The sequence below is a fragment of the Myiozetetes cayanensis genome, unplaced genomic scaffold (assembly GCF_022539395.1).
Source record: "Myiozetetes cayanensis isolate MyiCay16 unplaced genomic scaffold, myiCay2020 scf7, whole genome shotgun sequence".
Taxonomy (NCBI): domain Eukaryota; kingdom Metazoa; phylum Chordata; class Aves; order Passeriformes; family Tyrannidae; genus Myiozetetes; species Myiozetetes cayanensis.
Window position 1 is genome coordinate 30,914,362 of NW_026087964.1, and position 21,493 is coordinate 30,935,854.

A 21,493-nucleotide genomic window follows, 5' to 3' on the forward strand; every position below is an offset into this window, starting at 1 on the left:
GGAATTTTAAAAGACCTTGATCAGAATACTATATTTAATTCAGGAAAAGAGTTCTTTCTGGTTGGTTACTGGTAGCATTATACATAGAATAAAGATTTAAGTTAATCACTAGGCATTGCTATTCCATTATTAATAGAAGCACAAGATTCTATTACAGTAATCCAAATGTCAGAAAATCCTTTGTGATGTTGTGTTATTTAGAAAGTTAAGTAAAACACCAATGCAGTACTGATTTATGTACACAAACATACATAAACAAAAACGGATTACAAACTAGCATTGTTGTATGCTTGTGTGTGTGTACACATGCACACACATGCACCAGGTGTGTGTAAGGGGGGGAAGAGCATAAACAAAAGGATAAAATCTATTTTCAAGAAGAAATGCTAAAGGCGTGTGCAAACTCTTAAAGAAAATTACATTAAATAAATACATACCTTGGCATATTTACAAGTTTGCATATAGATAAAAGCCAAGGTCTAGTCAAAATATAGAACCTGATTTACCTACTATCTCCACACTGCTAGGCACAATTAGATATTAAACAGGTCATTCTAACACTTAAAAACTGACTAGCTGCAAGTCAGAAGACATTCATAAAATCCATACAGATTAAGTCATTCCATGCTGTCTTTAGCTCTAAGAGCTCAGACAGAATGAATAGGAATGATTTAGATTTCACAAATAATTAAAAGTGCTCCCTTTATTTCTCCTCCCTCACTTCATTCCAGTGAGAAAGTACTTTTCTATATGAATATCAAAATTATTGGTACTAAAAAGCATTAACATATTCATTTTTATATGACCACAATTGTACAAATCTCAATGAAATGTAGAGAACTAAAATCTATCATGGCTATGTAATTTATTCTTTCTGTTTACTCAAAGTATTGGACAATGGTGTCATGTCATGCTAAAGAAACACAATACATTCTCACTCATTTTATTCCAGATTGGCTGTTGTCATGTTCTGAAGAACACTCAAAGACTGAGCTAGAGAGCAGTAGTTAAAAACAGCAACTGGCTGTCAGTGGTGTAGTTTGTCATTGTTACACAGACAAAAGGCAGACTGTCACAATAAACAGCATTTATTCATTTCAGATTTGTGGCTTAGGGCTGAGGAAGGGGAGGTGTCCTTCGTAGTAATTGTAAAACACATAAATAATAATAGTAGTCTGCAAATCATATATCAAAGAAAACAGTGGGAGTTGGCAGTGATGGAGGCAAGAAAATGGATGCTTCTAGCACAACCTAATTTACAGCTCTTTTTTAAAAAATACAGTTTTCTTTCATAAGAGCAAAATTGAATGTTTTGTATTAACTGCTTTTGTGGTGGGTAAGCAAGACAGAACATCTAAATCATGGCTTTAATGACTTATTTTAAACAAACTGCTGAATAGCTTTCTAAACATGATTTTTCTACTCAATTGCTGTCAATTTTATTAACTTAATTTTACTGATGAAACCATTTTATATTGATATTGGCATCACCTCCTCTAGCTTTTTTGCTTAAAAAATTTTAAAGAAAGTGTACTGCTCTATGAAAATAGTCTGGATTGGTATTTGAATAGAAGAGGTTTCTTTAGCTCAGTGCTTGTGTCTGTTTTTTCTGGATGACTCTCAAATGCCTAATAATAATTTTTTAATAATAATTTCATGGAGAGAAATTATAAAGCAAACAAATTAATTTTCTTGAGGTTGGCATTAATACTTTTTTTTTAATTTGAGTGAAATTTTTGGGCAGCCACTATCACCCTTCTGTCTTGTAAGTTCCTGTCCTGATTTAGAAGGCTGAAGTCTGAGCTCAGCAACATACATCAACTGGATTACGACACACCCCAGCCAACCTTTTGAGGATGTGCAGAAATCTGGGATGAGGAGGGAGGAAAAAAGACCACAGCAGTTGAAAAGGTGCTCCAAATTAGAGGAGCTAATTTACCACTGCTGATGAAAGTCCTGCTTCATCTCATAACTGCTGCCGATGCTGTCCAGAATGCGGATAATATTTATTAGAAAGCAACCTCTTCTTACATACCCAGAAAAGACAGATGGATACGAATTTTTCTCTGGCGAACCACACAATGTTCACCAGATGGAAACAATACTCCCTATACAGTTTCTCAGGCATTTTTGCCTACAAATCCTTCCTTCCCAGCACGTTTCAAATCCTATCATGAGCAAGGGCATTAAAGGGCTAAGGAAAGGACAAGTACATTAGAGAAACTGAACTTGTATTTGAGCATGGATCTCTTCTGTGAAAAATTTTATATAATTTGCCTGAGAGAGAATAGAGTGAAAATGATGCTCTGCATTGAAAGACTGGAGAGTCATATCAGTATTTCAACAACTAAATATTATCACAGCTGTTACTGCTTTGGGTATACTGGAGAAGTAGAGCTCAGGAGCTGCCAGAAGCAACATGCCTGGCAGTGCAAGGGTAGTTTTCTGAAGAATGGGTGCACATGACCAGATCCAAGATAAGCTTTGGTGATTCTTGCCTTAATAAGATAGGATTTTTCTTAATTGACTTTAAAATTGAAAAAGAGGCCCCAGTTTGGGGAGTCAGGGTGTTAATATACGTGAAAATGGGACAACACATGTAAAGCTTTACTCGCTTAATACCTATAGCTAGAAGAAATAAGAAAAAGACAGCTAAAAAATAAATTTTGGAAAACTAATTGCTAACCATCTTTTTAGAAAAGATTAGTAAAATTAGAAAAAATACATGTTCTAAGATTAAAATATCCTCAAAAAAGGAATGGCAAAATTTGGGATTATTTTTAAACCCAAAAAAGTACAAAAGGAGGGGTTCAATCATTCTAGAAGGGACATTTTCAGTGCAAGATCCACTACACTGCTGTAACCTTCAATCTTATTGCTAACAACAACAAACAGTAACTTGAAAATTCAAACCCAGAATTTATTCAGAATTACTTAATGTGAGAGCAGTAAGAAATCCGAGCATAACACTTCTTTAGTTAGAAAAGATGTACCTGGAAATAATGAAAAAATTCTGACCTATATTGACTTGCTATTGACTTCTTTTTAGAGGAGCTCTTGAACATTTCCAACCCCCTTCTATCCGTCTGTATAGAATTAAGTACATACATATGTGGGCACACAGGACTACTCTTCTGGGTTTGGAATACTGTCTAATTTCAGCTTAAAATGAGAAAACAAAATATTCATAGTATGCCTCTCTCTTATGCAGATTACTAAGATCCTTAGTTTCCTCTTCTAGTAAAATCTGCTTCTGCTGTTGTGTTACAAAAGCCTGGAATGCTACACTTGAAAAGACTGAATTTTGGGGTGCATTTTCTTAGTTAACTTTTGCTTTATAAGAAATCTTAAAAATTCAAAGTTTATTCTGCTATAGTTTTCATAAAGTCAATCCCTTTTACTCAGGAATGAAAGCTTATATGCTTGAATATTTGATTTTATCCTGGTTTCAGTTAGGGGCATGTTGTTCAGAGCATGATGTACGTAGTTATTCAGAGTGACAAACACATGCCATCATTAAAGAGAGATGATAACCTTCATTCTAATTACATTAGTACCCCATTTCTCTAAAATGAAGGCAGATTTCCCGTAACAGAAACAGCTAAGCACAAATGTAAATGGATCAACAGTGTCACTCATAAACTGTGATAAGGGCCAGTGTCCGACAGTGGGCAATCACTCATGCAGTAACACGATCACTCTGCAGCTAATGCGTGTCACGACTGATTCGCAGGGAAATTTTTGAGACCAGAATTTGCATGGTCTGTTTGAAACTTCCCTGAGCTGAATACCTAGCATTTGGCTTTCTAGTGAAAGTTGTGACAGTAGCACTGCTCACAGCAAACTGCCACTGTCGTTTGTTCTGCTTCAGTGCTGTTTGACTGTCACAGCCTGTCATGTAGGAAGAAAGCACCGCATCTAACCCCCTGTGACAAGGTTTAATCACCCCTATTACTCCTATTGGCTGTTGAAGCCACCTTCGGGTGTGCAGCACACAGCTAGAGATCTAAGAAATGCTTGTTTTATAAATGGAAAGGCAAAAATCTGGTTCGAGCTGATCAAGCTTATAACACATCATTGAAAGGAACTAGAAAGATTAGATAAATAATGCTAACACAGTGCCTAAGATAATTTTTTAAATTTTCATATCTCTTGCATCATTATGAATACTAACTTATTTATTTTTCTTTAAGATTACTTTTTTAATGGATTCTAGGTATTCAGATTCTGAATTTATTGTAATTTCTTTCTGGAAATCACTGTTACAATGTGGACATGTATGGAAAACAGTCACATTTTTGATGACAAAATAAAGTGACAAAGTTAAATATCGTGTCACAAAGTATACCTGTCCAAATGTTAATGCTGGGCCAAAGGGCAAGGGGAGGAATGCTCAGAATTAGCCTTTTACACAGGAAAGGTTAAATTTAAGCCTTTCTTCTGCAAATTAGCATGAATTAATTAAAAAATCATGTATGCCTTATCTATCTAATGAAACCGTTTAATTGCTGTTCCATGTATCTTCATGCTAGTTTTAATAATGCACTTTTTAAGACTGCAGTCCATATTGTACCTAAAGCTTAAGGACACACAGGTCAACTCTTCTGGTCTTTTTGCTGACATCCTTGTCCAGAAGCCCAGGCAACATAGACAAATCAGATTTTGCACATCAACAAATCTGTTTGCTTAAGCTGGTCTTATTAAATCCAAGGTCCATTCACTGGGACAAAAGAAAATTATTTTAAGATGAAAACATATTAACCCACTGTGAGTTTAGCTTTAGCAAGGTAATCCAGAACTTCTAATTACTCCAGGCAGCTAATCTTAGGCCTGATAAACAACGTTAGTGTGAATCTTTTAGATGAGAAATTTTTAAGCTTGTGAACATCATTAACACTGGTGTTATTTATATTGATATGTATTTGTAAATATCTCATTTGTTTTGCAGAGACTGGGCAGGAAATAAGTATAACCTGACAGAGCAGATAACTTGGTGGATCAACAATATAGCACAAGGATTTGTGCTTATACTCCTCTTTTCGCCCAGTTTCAGAAAGTCTATGAGCAAATGCACATTCTCTAGAACTCAGTATGACACTAACTGGCCTCTCATACAGGGTTCAGAACCTAATAAGTAATCATTTCGCTTTCATCATACACCTGTAAAGATTCCTAGAAATTAGGGATGAATTTTTTTAAAAGATGAACTTAAAAAACCCTCACAGGTAGAACTGTCAGTACTCTGTTTTATTGTGACTAAAATGAACTATTTAATTTTCTTTTCTAACCAGTGATTTCAGGTGAAATAAAATAATCTTGGGGCAGAGTATTTTAAAATATGCAAAAAGCATGAGAATGTGTAAATGGGTGGAAAGTACATTACATAAGGGTTTTAAATTTTAATGAAAGCTTTATCTTCTGGCCAGCTAAGAGGAAAAAAAAAAAAATCAAGTTGCCAGCGAAGTTTCAGTGTTCCCTATAGATTCTCATCCTGACTGACGAAATGTAAAAGACCTTTTATCGTGTAAAACAAGTTTATAGTGTTTATAGCAGCTTATGTCACTCACCCATGTACAGTTCCAACCTATGTTATCATTCCCCCATTCTGATAATGCCAGATTAACACTACCAGGAGTGCCACAGATTTTCCATTATTAAAGACAAAAAAGTAATTTTTGATTTCTTTTTTTGAAACACCTGTGAATTATCATCCAGGAATAACCAATTATAGCACCTAACCAGTTATATACAGATGGATGTGGGTTGCTGCAGCTAACCCATCATTAGGAAACCATGCATACCCATACTTATTTCTGGTGGGTTGCAATGCCAGTTCATCAGCTACATTACACTACACATGTTCTCCTTCGCACCTTCTGTCCACTAATTTGACTTGATGTTCTCTTTCCCCAATTTGCTTATCAATTCTGAATGACAATAAAGGACAGATCAATACCACACTGCTCTTTCTTTCTGTATAGTACTTTCACCCTGAAAGTAAGTTCATTAAATTTGAATCCTGGACCAGCTATCTATCTGAGAGATCTGGTTTCTTGAGTTGTCCAGTCACATAAAATAGCTTCAACATTTTCATAGATTCAAAGGGATAAATGTTTTTTGTACTTTTTTCTGCCACAAGGTGTGGCACTGACAATTAAATAAATAATAATATTAAACTTCTATATCCACTTTTTCTTTCTTAAATAAACCTACACAATATTCTAGGCAAGGATACGGATATGAATATTTGGATATGAATCATAATAGCAGATTTTCACATCAGGTATTTGATTCCATCTCTGAACTCTGAAGCCTCTGCAGTGTGAATGGCAGCAGGAAATGGCTTTCAAACTCTTCCTAACAGATGGAATAAAATCTGCCAGGTTATTAAATTACCACACAACTATTTTTAGTTTCCATTTCTAAATCCTTTTTTTTTTCTTTTGTCATATAATACATCATTGCTAATCAAATCTCAAAAGCATTACTATTTTGAAAACTGAAGCTTGAACTGGCAGTTTCTGTTTTATTTTTCTACTAAAGCTATGCAACATTTATACAAACTTGTGTACTACAAAAATGGAGAAAGTCAAAACTTCAGTTTATAGGACTTAGATGTTTTAAAATTGTTTCGGCAATGAATAATTTATGTGAATCCTTATCTAGACTTAGCAGTCTAAGATTAAAGAAAACTGTTTACTGGAAGCTACTAAATTGAAATGGCCTCCTGATAACTATGAAACAAAAAGCAAATTCCTTAACTGGCTGTGGTAAATCATATCAGACTAGAAACATACTTTATTTTTGATGAATTATACTTAGGAAGAAGAGGAAACTACTCAGCTGTTGAGAAGATTAAACCAATTGTTTCCTCCTGTGAACTCTGTCATAGTGACAGATTTTCGTAAGTGCATAAAGAATCCTTTGAAGGCAAATTTGCTTGTAATTCAAGTGTTGCGGAAAAAAATTGTCTCTTTTTTCATGTACTAACCTAAACACTAACCCTCTTCTTCAGAGGTCTATTACTACTGCTACATCTATACTACAGTACAGAAATGATAATACAAAAAATGGAGCGTTAAACATGGTTTGCTAGTATTACCATAGCAAACAATGCAACTCTGAAAAGAAGTATACTAGTTGTAACGTGATTAAGTCAACTAGCAAATTATGGTTTTACTTAAGGACAAACTTCAATCATCTAAGGAGTCAAATAGCAGCTTGCAAATTGTTCTCATATCTCATTTTCAGTAGTGCATCAGGTACCAGCCAGACTCAGATTGAACAGGAAAATGCAACTGTAAAAACCCCAAACGGAACACAGATTTAGATTGGAGTGATACTGTGCAGCAGACCTGTGACATCTGGAAGATGTATTGATTTACATCACTGCCACAAAGGCAGTGTAAAATGATCAGGAAAACCCGCACATTTTAGTTGAGTTCTACTGAATCTCACAACCGAGAAGAAATAGTTTTGGGATTTTGTGGATGCCATAATCTGATTGGTATTGCTCAGCTACAAACAAATAAATGTATCAACTGATGAGGCTTCTAACTTTCCTCAAGGTGAAAACTGCACATACATCTCAATTAAGGCATGGAACCTGCTGAACTCTTTCCAATCAGACATAAACTTTGCAAAACGGACCATAAGGTATGGTTTCTTGGTAATGGGAAACATCATGCATTGTAAGATTTAACTACCTGGGGTTTTCTACCTATATCATACAACCAGTGAAAAGACGGAAAAGTATCAATGCTCATCACTTTTTTCAACCTTTCCAACTGTTTACAGTACCTTTGATTTTTGTGCTTTATAGTGGAGAAAAACAATGGGAGTTCTCTCCCAATTCTGTATTTTTCAGCAAATTAAAGGATATGCTGAGTTAGAAGGAACCCACAAGGATCCTGTCTTCTTATTGACTTTCGGCTTTTGAAGATCAGGAGGAAAAATAAAAGAAAATACAATTTTTTAAAAAGCATTAGACTAAGAGATGAATTTGAAGGGCTCCATAAATAATGTGTCTTTTGGAAAGATGTCAATAAGAAAGAATGGAAAGAAGAAAAATTGTGTTTTCTAAAGGTGTTATAACAAAGCCTACAATAAATGTTAGGTAGGTAAAAGAAATGTCACAAAGCCCTTTCTTTTCACTAAACAGAACTAAACTACACCTCAAAGTAAGAATTTTGGGATCATTTCTTTCTCAGAGCTGTATGTTTTCTGTTTATTTTAAGGAGAAGGGTATCAAAATAACATCTTTCAAATCTCCCAGAAAAAACTATCTTCAAAGTTTATTTGCAATCTAAGTCTAAACACAATATATTAAATAGAAAACAAGAATTTTCTGTGATAGCCTTTTCAACTAAATAGTTTATTGGAGGAGTAATTAGATATAAAAAAATTATAATATGTATTTTTAATTTTAAAATTTAATATTTTGCAGTTATTGTGGTATGATATAGTATTGTTTAAATTACAGCATAATAATTCATCCCTGCACTATGGCACTATGTCTTTGGTTTCTTGCCTAGCAATACACTAGACAAGAACTATTACATTTGCAATTCACACCCTGTCATGACTTATTGCTTAATTAAAGCATAACCCTTCATGACACGACAAATAATTTGACTGTTACCATAATAGATTATTATCCCACCTAACTTATTTTAGTTTTACAAACCACTCTTTTTTTTTTTCCTACATACACGGAGAGTTATGAGAAGAAATACACAAGTTTCTTTATCTGTAAAGTGTAAAGAATAGGTTTAGGAAGAATAGCTAAGAACACAAGTTCGTATTTTTTATTTGAGCTATTCATAAAATAAACTTGGGCATTTTTTGTTTTAGCTTACTTTTCCTTCAGGAATTAAATCCAGTAAAACTTTGCAAAACAATTAAGATTCAAATATCAGATTAGGTGGTTGCCTGTATTTTATTGTAGTGCTTGGTTACCTAAACGATAAAATTATATTATTTTGGTGAATTCTAATCGGATACTAAAAGAATGAGGGTGAGGTTATAGTATCTTTAAAATTCCAGTAGTCAGTTTAATTTTTTTGTAATACACCAGTTAGATACTCTGTGTTCACTCTTAAACATGTTTTTCAGAAATAACTCTGAATCAGTTTCTAAGATCTCTTTCTCTTGGTGTTTCTCATACTGAAATCTGAAAATGTAGAATAAGTAATCTGTTGGTATTAAAACACATCTGATTATAACTTGAATAGGTGAAATTCTACTTTTGTAAAAAGTCAATGGCAAAACTCATCAAACTTAATTGAAACACTAATCCATGAGATGAAATGGAAAAATGTGTCAACAGGTGTAAAAACAAAATTTGATATTCCATCTAGCATTTAAAATATTTTAATTATTGTTAGATATTTTATTAATGTCTTCATGTGACCTGAAAGTGTGCGATACAACACAGCCATTTTGGCTATGAATAATCCTTTGGTTTTGGCAACTACCAATTCAAAAATAAAATATGAAAACATGAATTGAAGTTTTTTTGTGAACAAAAGCCTGGATTTATTGAGAAGAGATACAGGCAATGCATAAAACATGCATACAAAAAATTGTAATGTGGAAATTATATATGCCATACCTAATAGATGTCCTACCAGTTTCATATGGTATCAAGGTGCAATTTAATGAGGTTCCACTGAACCCTGTATGTCTTCAAGGTGACTGGATTGTCCCTGGAACTCTCTCTTTGCTATAACTATAAAATGTCTATGATGTGACTGTGATATAACTGAAACAGCTGCAGTCTTCGATCATGTGCTGGCAGTTTATGTACAGATGCAGAATGTGTAATAAGGGCACACTTTATTAATTTGACTGATGTTCTGTTATTTTACTGGTTCCAAAAGCCAAAGGAGACTAGGCTGCACCATGTTACCCTCAGAGTAATTTATTGTTGCAGCTATTCAAAATGAAATACCTATCATTAATGTCTAATTGATTACTATAAGCAAGGGGTATACATTGGCCTCAGTTGATCTGACATTTGCTATGATCTTTAAAGCTGCTGTTATAGCTAGAACTATTATTTTGAATTAGCACAAAACACATTTTAACTATAGTTTAAAACTGCTGCCAACACTCTGAATGTATGCATATGTTTTCTGTTAATAGCCATTTCTACATATACACAGTCTAGTAAAACTTACAGTGAGATTTTACCATTTGGTAAGTATAAAACTACATACATTCTGAAGGTGTGATAGTAAAGATAGACCTTGTCAGACTAGTGGCTGTATTATGTTGTACAGAAGCATCTTTGTTCTCCTTAACAAGAAAAAACATTTTTTGGTTCTACCCAAGTGTTTTAAACAATTCATCTTCCTGAAACTAGCCAAATTAGAGCAGAAAGAATGCACATTGCATGTCCAGCAATTAAGAAAAGAATTTATTTAATGCCTAGATATTATGCCTCCATACATGCAATATGGAAATCACAGTAACATTATAAATTATAGGTAAGTATAAAAGTTGGTTACTTTGAATGAAGAGTTATATCAGAAAGAAGATGAAATTAACATTCTCACAAAAGATCTACTAATAGTTTCGCAGTAATTCCTAGAGCATAAAATTATTCTAGATATGAAGAACATTTAGAATAGCCACTTTTCTAGTAATTTATTTTTTATTTCCCACTTTTTTCTCTAGCCTCCATTTATATCTTTGTACTCCTAACTCTAAATTTAAGTTTTGCTTCACTTTGTCCTCATATTTTTATTGAAGGAATACAAAGGTCCGGATTCTCCGCTCCCATAATCCCAGTTGGCTTTATTCTGTAGTCTTGCACAGGTAATACACATTTTTAGAACCTTGTTGGACACAAAGGGGATGTTGCAAAGTCAGTGTACTGCTTTGATGGGATGGTTCTCTGTCCAGGACCTCCCTTACATAATCCTTGCTTTAGTTCTCTTTTCAGTCCCTTTCTCTATGGCCTTTGTGCTGCAGTTGAGGAGTAAAACATCTCAGAAGTTCGAGGCCCCAGTTCACACATATACATGTTTACATTTTTCCCATGGATCTGTTCACTTTTCATTGAGATACAAACAGCTAGATCTCTTTCTATTCTAGATTTAAGGGTGTGTCATTAACCATTTATACTTTAATCTTCTCCAGTATGTATATTCCCCAAAAAAGTGTAATTCCTCTAGCTCTCAAGCTTAACCCTTCCAATTAATCTGTGACTTGTTTTTAGAATCCTAAAATATCACTTCTGTAATATGTTCAAATTTCTTTCCCACACCCTGAATGCTTCAAATTTCTAGAAAGGAGCATAGATACCAGGTAAATGCAAAATACAAACATTGAAACTGAACAGATTTCTCTCATGAAAGTCTGATGCCTATTTCATGAGCTTCATTTTCACTGAGATTTGTTATGTCACCAAAAATTAAAGCTATAAATAAGGAATAAAAAAGTTAACTTTAAAGTGTTTATCAAGGCAAAAAAAAAAAAAAAAAGAAGAAAAAATCATGGTCAGATAAAATTTCTAAGACCAAATATCTTGGTTTTGCACCCTGGATTACTTTTTAAAACATATATAAATCCTTATGTAGGCATATGTTTGGCATCCTTTCCATTTACTTTTTTTTTCCCTTGGCTGCTTCTTGTACTTCCTATGTATCATTTGCACTGAAATTGCTCTGCCAAATATCTCTCTGATACATAGAAGCGCCCTTTATTCCTCTCCATCTACCATATTCTTATCAGTATCTAATTGTGGACTTCAGCTCAGATGAGAATACTAGACTTTATTCAATTACGTCATCTTAACTGACTACAGAAAAATACAGAGTTAAATTAAATACAAAGAAAAGTTCATTATTGAAGTACTAAATTGAATCCTAGATATAAATAATTGCTTAACAAATATTATAAAATCTCCGATTCTGACTGTCAAAATTAAGAGAACATTTAAGATAAGCCACTACTCACACATTGAAATATCTCATTTTAAAACTACACAGCTTCTTTTCAGAAAGCATATATTGCTATACAACACTATTTGCCATTCAAAGCACTGCCCACTGACTTATAATGTATTTTTTTTTTTGAATAGTGAATAATGTGCCATTATTCAACTATATATCACTGAATTAAAAATGCTAATTTTCATAGCAAAAAAGAATGGTACATCTAAAATCTGAAGAGTCGACACCCATAGTAATAAATGTTCAACAGTTCTGCAAGATTTTCCTCCCACCTCGGGAAAATATATAAGACCGCAAAATAGCTTATGCTCTTCTGTTCTCCTACCTTTTCTGATGAGTTGGTTGCAGAAAGATTTATAAATGGAAAGCTCAATTAGTGCAATTTATGTATCCTTGGATGTCAATCATTACTGTTGAGAGGTGGGACTTTCAGGATCTCTGTGCATTAATTAAGAGCTCGTCTCCAAAGAGTAGTCATTACACCTAAGGACCAAAAATAAGTTTTAATTGGAGTCTAGAAGACAGTATGCCATCTACTCATAAAACTAGTTCTTTAGTTAAAAAATGAACAGTTACAGGACATTATTAGTAACAATGTAAAGGCCATAAATCTATTGCTTGCACTTATTTTTAGAATGGTGAAGTATTTTTGTGTATGTAGGTCTGCCTAGAAAAAGTGGGCAAGTTCTGTAATACTGTGTGGACACCACTCAGATTTCAGCCAGGTTGTACAAATGCCAACAGGATTATTAGACCCTCATAAAATTATTGATGCTAAGCTGATGTTGAAGGAAGGCTATTACACAGCTGAAGTTAGATTGTATTTCTCTCTCATAGCCAGGGTTTTATTTGCCCAGACCATCTTCTGACTTCGTGTGCAATAGGCAAACCAATGCAAATTCAGCAGAAGGGGACAAATGTGCTTCTGCAATGCATCAGTTTAATCCACCAACTGATACAGAATGCAAGCAGTTTTTGGCTGGCATTAGACATATCAAGGCTCAGGAGAGGTTAAAAACTGACTGGGCTAACTGGTGTCAGCTGTCTGAGAGAGCTTTCCTTGTGGCATGACTTATCTGAGGACAATCAAACATTCTGCCTAGGATTCACTAGGGAAATAATATATAAATAATTGATTATATCATTCATAAATTAAAGGAAGGAAAACAAATTTTAAAAGCTAGTCTGGAAAATAAACATGTCAGCTAATAACTCCAGCATGAAAAGGGGTAAAACTAAGAAGAAATAAGTTAACATTCTAGAGAACAAGAAAAAAACTTGTTTGGCAATGGTTGAAATAAGAAACTTAATGTACTTATAAAAAACCCAAAACAACTGGTTTAGGAAGGCTGTGACAAGACAAAAAATTTTAAGTTCCAGTATGGAAATAAAGAAGGAAAAACAGTCATAAAAATTCAGTGTTACAAATATATCGGTTTCTTGAATCACTAAAGTTAACATATACATAACATGATATAATTAATAATAATTAAAAAAGGTTATTGCACAGAAAAAGAGCAGAATAGGAAGGCACATCAAAAAGAGGAAAAGGTTTACTATGCATCTGAGAATAGCAGAACAACTGCTATGACCTTCATTGCAATTATATTTCATGGTCTTTTCCTAAAGTATTTGGAAATACCTCTAAGAGACATATATTTTTCTCAAACACTTTTTTGAGAAACACGTGCTGTAAATTGCCAATCTAACCAATACACCTGAGGGGTAATGAAAACCAGCAGCAAACTTAACAGCAAAAAATCTGTAGCTATTCCTGGTAGATAGTTTAAATTGTTTTATTCTAAACAACACTGAGTTATGAAACTAATACCAGAGTGAAGGAGCAAGACATTCAGAAAAATGTTAATAATACTTTATGCTAATGACATTCAGAAAATTCATGTTAATTCAATTAATAAATGTTTCTTACATTTCATGCTCAAATACTTTCTTGTAAATTTTTCCAGCCAAAAATTTTTTTCTACATAATAGACACAGAAGCACCCTCCAGCAAGTACTGACTTGGAATATTGCTGTCTTTATTAGTAGATTTCAGTGAGTAGATTCAGACCGTCAGATATGCTGGCAGTACACAGCAATACAACCCTGAGAATGACAGTACTGAAACTTACTTTTTAAAAGTTTAACTTTCATTCTGTGAATTGTATTACAGTGCAAAATAGAGTATATTCTGCTATGCATATAGGCATATTACAAATCTGGTATTTACTTCTCTGTAAGCCAAGTTATTTTTTGCACGATAATAAATTTCAGGAAATACCATGTTTAATATTGGCTGGTACCATGGGTAGGTAGCTTTAAATGAAAACAGAAAGGAATTTATCCAGGGCTTGTCACTTGTATTCTTTGAACTGAAGAAAAGTGCTGAGTCTTGTTATCTGTGGTCTCCTGCTAGTCACATTTAGCACATTTCTTGTCAGCTGCTTCTCTTGATTAAGAAGAAGGCAGAGATAATAGACACACTAAACTCCAGAAGAGACAGAGAACCTTTGTTCCTCTAAACAATGATATCAATTTTTATAATGGTTTAATTTGTTGTTATTCACAAGGGACAATGCCAAAAGCTGAACCAGAGGACTGCTAGCAAAGTACAGATTGCGTGTTAGCAGCATGGTGCCTTCTCAGTCCTTCATGTTTCCTAGTTTGCCTCTTCTGAACTCATACTACAATACGCTGGTTTGGAAGCCAGCCATAAAAGAGGCGAAGTCAGACAATAAAATCTGGGTGATCTGCTGAGCTGTGACTGAGATTTGTGACCTACCTTAAACTGAATCAGATTCAACAAGGAGACTTATTACAAGCAGCTCTCACCAAGAGCCTGGCAGAATGTCAACACAGTTGCACTAAATATTCAACACAAAACTTGCTGAGAACCACATGGTATCATGTATTATCATTAAAATAACTTATAGCTAGATAAATTCTATCTAGCTGTAAGTGGAAAGGATAAAAAAAATGGCAATTCCAAAATGTTTCTTAGCAGTGAAGAATGCTATATAGCAATTCAATTATATTGGACAGGTAATCAGAAAGAGGAACAATACTAACATTAATTCAGGCACTCTCTTGGACAACTTTGAACCCTTTATTGAAGGTTGAGAGTTTGATGTCTAGTCCAGCATTCCCTTTTTTGGTCAAAAGAGTAAAGGAAAGGCACTTCCAAATATCACACCAGACTTAAATGAGCTACTATCTTCTCACTTGTTATAGTGGGAGCGTTGAGCATCAAGACTCCTAACTCAAGCATGTTGGAGAGTTCTTATATTTACTTGCAATTAATCTACATCTCACAGTTAGATTTTCAGAGATGCCGAGGAAATAAATTTCAATGCAACATTAAACATTTATCTGCAAATTTAGATGTTAACAGGAGATATGGGCAGGGATTTCCTAACTTCTATAACATTAGCCAAATGCTGACAGACAGTACTGTGTTGAGGTCCTTATTTCTATTGCTACTGATCAGTGCATTTCCCGCTCCCTATCAGAAAATTAATAACATAAAAAAGTAGAAATACTTTTCTATTTATACAAAAGTTCATTTGCTGTCTTTCATATGGTTAGTATTTTACTCTTTAGGGAAAACCAAATTAATTACTCTATTTTGGTTCATTTTATCCTGCTGAAACTTTTTTTTTTTTCTCAGAAAGAGATCAGAACAATGAAAAAATTGATCCCTATGTATGTGTTATTTACTCCAGTTAAAGATAAATTAACATTTTAATAAGATTCCTGAGAGTGTCCAATAAGAAATAACTTTAGTGTGTGGCCAAGAGGCCTACAGCACACATACTTGCCTTTCAATCTAGAAACAGGCTATGGGTTTGGAATTTAAGGATCAAAGTTTATTCTATGCAAACTGATTAAACAAACTGATTACTCTTGAAAAAACACTAAGAATCTAAAATTCTAGTTGAATATCAATATGCTCACACAAGGGGTGGAAATAGGTCAGTGAAGGTAATATGTAGCTTTTAACCCCTAGTAACATTTCTTATCTTTAGCAGTTTCTGCTGAAGCAGTAGTGACATCAGAAAAATATTTATGCAAGAGCTATACAGAAGCTCATAATAAGGCACTGGAAAATATAAAAGTATAAATAAAAATGAATTGAAATTTAACTGAAATGTAGTTGTGGCAAAACAAAGCAGAGACCAATTTCTCCTTGGCCGGCACTGTTTATGGATCAAACCTCTTCCTAAAATCCATTCATTTATCATACAACATTGGAGTCACTTTGAAACTGATTCCATTGTAGTCAGCAACACCCAAATTCCAAATGGAAGTTATTAATCAGACAGCAGTACCACAGTGTTTTCTACTGTCAAGACAACAACCACTGCTGACTAATGAAGAAGAGAAGACTTTGTTTTAAATTAGGATACACCTGGTAACTTAGGTTTCAGCATTTTGCTACCCAATTATCCTTTTTATTTGTCAACTTTTTCTTAACTTTCCTTTTCTCAATTTCTGTGTTAGTTTGTACGATCACAGCAAAAACCAGACAAATGATATCAACATTTTTCTTTTCTTCATTATGGATTGGGAAATTTTTGTTTGGTTTTGATTAAATTATTACATTGTTAAGAATGGAAAAAGTTAAGAACATTATGGTACTATTCTTATGTTATTTTATCATTATAATATAAAAATGTTTATTAATTGTAGGCAACAAAGGAGATATCCATAATATTTTAGAAATACTTTGTGTTCTTCCATTTGGCTGCTGCCATCATTACAGCTTGCTGGATAAAACTTTGCTAGCAAAAACCCCAAACCTATCACAGATAAGAAATAATGTAGAAGTTCCAAGACTTATTAAGACAAGACTACGAGAACTACACTTGAAAAATTTCTGTCTATCTGAATTTAGCAAGATTACAGGTTTCTTTTTCTTTTTGGAATTTTATGATCAAAAAAGATATTAAAATGTTAACAAAAATCTCACAGAAAAGAAGGGGATTATGCCAGCATTGAAAAAACAGTGCAGGAGAGATACTGAGAATGAAACATGGTTGTGTAGTACCAGTTGAGCTCATATATGAAGTATCTGGGCTGTTTTAAGCAACGTCATGCTTACTTGTACACAGTCATGCTGCCATGTTCATAGAACGGTTTAGGCTGGAAGGGACCTGAAAGCCCACCTGGTTCCAACTGGCCTTCAGATCTCAGAGGTCTTTTCCAACCTGGATGATTCTATAATTCTGTGATTCAAGGGCAGGAATATCTTCCTCTACAACAGGTTGCTCCAAGCCCCATCCAATCTGGCCTTGAGTCTTTCCAGGAATGGGAGATCCACAACTTCTCTTGTCAGCCTGTGCCAGTGCCTCAAAACCCTCATAGTAAAGAATTGCTTCCTAATATCTAAACTATCCTCTTTCAGTTTAAAGCCATTACTTCTAGTACTCTCACTCCATGTCCTTGTCAAAAGCACCTCTCCAAGCTTTCTTGTAGGCCCCCTTTAGGTTATCAGAAGGATGATAGGTCTCCCTGGAGCTTTGTCTTCTCCAGACTGAACAACCTCAACTCTCTCAGGCTGTCCTCATTAGAGAGGTGCTCCAGCCCTCTGAACATCTTCATGGCCCTCCTTTGTACTTGCTCCAACAGGAGTGTTTGGGGCATTGGGGGCCCCAGACCTGGATGCAGTAATCCAGATGAGATCTCACAAGAGAAGAGAGGGCACAATCACCTCCCTCAGCCTGCTGGCCATGGTCCTTTTGATGAAGCCCAGGATATGGCTGGCTTTCTGGGCTGCAAGGTCACTTTGCCAGGTCACGTTGAGCTTCTCATCAACCAACACCCCCCAGGGCTTTCTCCTCAGGTCCACTCTCAATCCATTCTATGCCCAGCCTGTACTTGTGCTTGGGATTGCCTCAACCCAACCGTAGGATCTTGCACTTGGCTTTGTTGAACTTCATGAGGTTTGCACAGACCCACCTATCAAGCCTGTCCAGTTCCCTCTGATGGTAACCCTTCCCTCCAGCGTCTTGACCACACCACACAGCTTGGTATTGTTGGCAAACTTGCTGAGGGTGCACTCAATCCCAGCACCAGTCCCACTAGCGACTCCTGAGGAATGCCACTTGTCACTGGTCTTCACTTGGAAATTGAGCTGTTGGTTGAAACTCTTCAACTACGGCCATCCATTCAATTTTTTATCCTCCAAGTGGTCTATCTGTCAAATCAGTGTGTCTTTGGTTTACCAAATGGGACAGTTTCAAATACTTTGTACAAGTCTGCGTAGATGACATTAGTTGCTCTTCCCTTATCTACCATGCTGTAAAAGGCAGGCACCAAATTTGTCAGGTATGATTTGCCCTTAATAAAGTCACTTTGGCTGTCACTAATCACTTCTATTTTTTTTTTTCCATGTGCCTTAGTTTCCAGAAGGATCTGCTCCATGACCTTGCTGGCAACAGAGGAGAGACTGATTGGCCTGTAGTACCCTACAAATTCTCTTTCTGCTTTTTAAAAATGGAGATTGTGTTTCCCCTTTTCTAGTCCATGGGAGCTTCATCAGACTGCCATGATTTCTCAAATATGATGGATAGTGCCACTTCCTCTGCCAGTTTGCTCAGGAGCAGTGGATGCATCTCATCAGGTCTCAGGGACTTGTGCACCTTCAGATTTCTTAGATGGTCTTGAATCTGATCTTCTCTAACATTCTTCAAAAAACCTCCATGACTTTATGGGTCACTGCAGCCAAGGCTGCCCTTCAGCTTCTCATTCTCCACCAGCCCCTCCTTGTTGGTCAGAACAAGGTCCAGCATAGCACCAATCCTTTTTTGGCGCATCTATCACTTAGAGAAGGAAGTTATGATTGATACACTCCAGTAACCTCCTGGGTTGCTAATACACTGTAACACTGTTCCTCCAACAGATATCAGAGTGGTTTAAGTGCCCCATGAGGACAGGGCTTGTGAACATGAGAGTGCTTCTATCTGTCTATAAAGGGCCTCATTTGCATGGTCCTCTTGGTCAGGTGTCCTGTAGCAGACCCTCCCTGTAATTTCCTCACCCTCCCTTTAATGCTGTCCCATAAGCTTTTGGTTGACTGCTCATCCATCCCCAGGCAGAGCTTTAGCACTCCAGTTGGTCATTGACAGAGAATGCAACACCACTCCCTGGTCTCCCCTGCCTGTCCTTCCTAAAGAACCTGTCCTTCCATTCCAACACTCCAGTCATAGAAGCCATTGCACCACATCTCTGTGATGCCAATAAAATCATATCTCCACAGGCATGCACACATCTAACTCCTCTTATTTATTACTCATGCTACAGGCACTCGCACAGACATTTCGGTTGCGCCCCCAGTGAAGCTGACACAAGCTGATGTGGCTGGAATTACTCTGTGCTGCTCTTCAGCTGCACTCCTGCTGACCTGTGATACCTCTGCAAGCTCTGGGCATCTATTGCTGGCACTGACCTCAAACTGGTAGGAGTGGGATGGATCAAGGTCCCCCTTTCCTGGAAAGTTTCATTTAATGTCTTCTTCAAGAGCTTGGCAAATGTATCAATGAAGATGCTGTTCTCTTTCTCTGACAGATAGGCTCCATCAGTAAACCAGTTTCTCACAGTGAGTGCCACAGTGTAAGTAGACAAACACTCAGCTTTGGCACCAGTACTGTAACCATTTGTTGATTCAACTGGCCCTTTCAAACCCCTTTCCTTTGACCAGCAGGACTGATGAAAAAACTACCTGGGCTACAGACTCCCATACTACTGCTTCCAGGACTCTGTAATCCTTCTTTATACTCCTCAGACTGCTCTTGGCTGTATGACTGGTGAAACAAAAGCAGTGGATCATAGCAGTGGATAGTAGTGGATAGACTGTATGAGGCTTGGTAATCTCCCCGATATGAGTCCCATGTAGGCAGCACACCTCTCCAGAGGGTACTGCAGGTTGCCAAATGGGTGCCTCCATAGGTCTTGGAAGAGTCACTCACTATTTACTACCTGTTGCCTTTTCTTAGTCACACCGGTTGTTATACAGGGAGCAGGTTGGGCTGCATTATTTGGCCTCGGTCTCTCTCCTGATGTGAGGGGTATTTCCTCTTCAATTTGCAGAGTGGTGAAGGCGTTCTATAAGGGCATCTCAGGCTTCAGGGAAGTCTCTTCCTCCTGCTGGTCCTTGCCATTTCAAGCTCCCATTCTTATGTGTTATTGGCCCCCTCCCTACTGTGTGCGCTGTTGGGGGAAGTTTTCAGCTGTTTGGCTGCAGGCTCTGGGTTCACTGCAGACTGCACTTGGAACCAGCTATTTAACTCCTTCTCAGCTTCCCTGATGTTATACAGCCTTATCACCACCTCCTGCAGCTCAGCCACCTGCATGTTCCACTGACCTGGGCAAGAGAACCTATTATAATCAACCTTCTCTGTACTGTGATGTGTTCCTGCAGGGAATGGATAACACACATCTTTATAGGGAGATACTCTCTGTAACTTTGATCTTTGTCACAAAACCTGACAGAATTATATCATCAAAATTTACAGTTGGGCTCACCAGGTTCACCCTATCAAAAAGGGAGCAGTGTCCTAGTATTAAGACTAAGAATAGTAAAATAAAAGAAGAAATGGTGGCATATTCTATCTGAAGAAATATTTGTAAAGGTTGTATAAAGGATGAATAAGGTACTGATTGACATGAAACTAGAGCAAGAATTTGAGAGCAGGGCTACTGTTTAAAGTTAGGTCAACTGCTGTATTCAATCCTGCCAAACTGTTGGTAAGGTCTGTTGCTTGAAATAGAAGCCTGCAAGAGACTGGGAAAGAGACCACAGGTGCAGCTTGCCCCTGTAATGTCATAACAATAAATAAGGTTATCTGTCATGATCAAGCCATATGGAGAAGTCCTTTATACTGTCCTAAATATTTGTTACACATTTATTTAAGGTTACAAAGAAGCCTTAAAATAACATTGAATTGGTAAGAAGTAGTATGTATCCTATAATTAAAGGTAGTACCACTGTAAATGTGCAGATAAAAAGTGTAGGAAGAATTAAAGGGCATTTTGATATTATTGATTTAAAAGTGATGATACACAACTTTAAAAAGGAAAAACAGAGGACAGTTCAAAATGCTAGATAGTGCAGCGGTCTAGTACTAAAAGCAGTGATACAGCCATCAGTGTCTGGGTATTTATTCCTTTCTAGAGAAGTTATTTAAAACAGAGGCCAGCCATATATCAACAATTTAAACTGTAAGAAAAATAATCTACATTCACAAAAAATCCCAAACCAAAACCAAATCAAAACCAAACCCCACTCAAGCCCAACCCAAAAAACCCCACCATTTATCCTTTTTTTTTTGCTAGAAAGGTATACACTCAAGCTTTGCAGTTAAGGGTATGTAAAGGAATCCAGCTGATCATGGGTTGATCTGTAGGACAAAACCTAAATTACATCTTAAAGAACAGGATCTGGATTGAACTCTAGCCTCGCCCTACCTTCCCCTACTGCTGTAGAACACAAAACTATGTTAAAGAACATTGCTTTTTAAGAAATCTGAATAACC

The 21,493-nt window shown here is 36.0% G+C and overlaps 1 protein-coding gene across 1 annotated transcript in view; it reads right to left on the bottom strand.

Moving 5' to 3' along the window:
* TENM3 (teneurin transmembrane protein 3) overlaps positions 1 to 21,493 on the bottom strand; it is a 1,298,714-nt gene that overhangs the window by 584,114 nt on the left and 693,107 nt on the right. Inside the window, 1 exon segment of the mRNA XM_050338169.1 lies at positions 12,286 to 12,443. The gene's annotated coding sequence lies outside the window, so the exon portion shown is untranslated.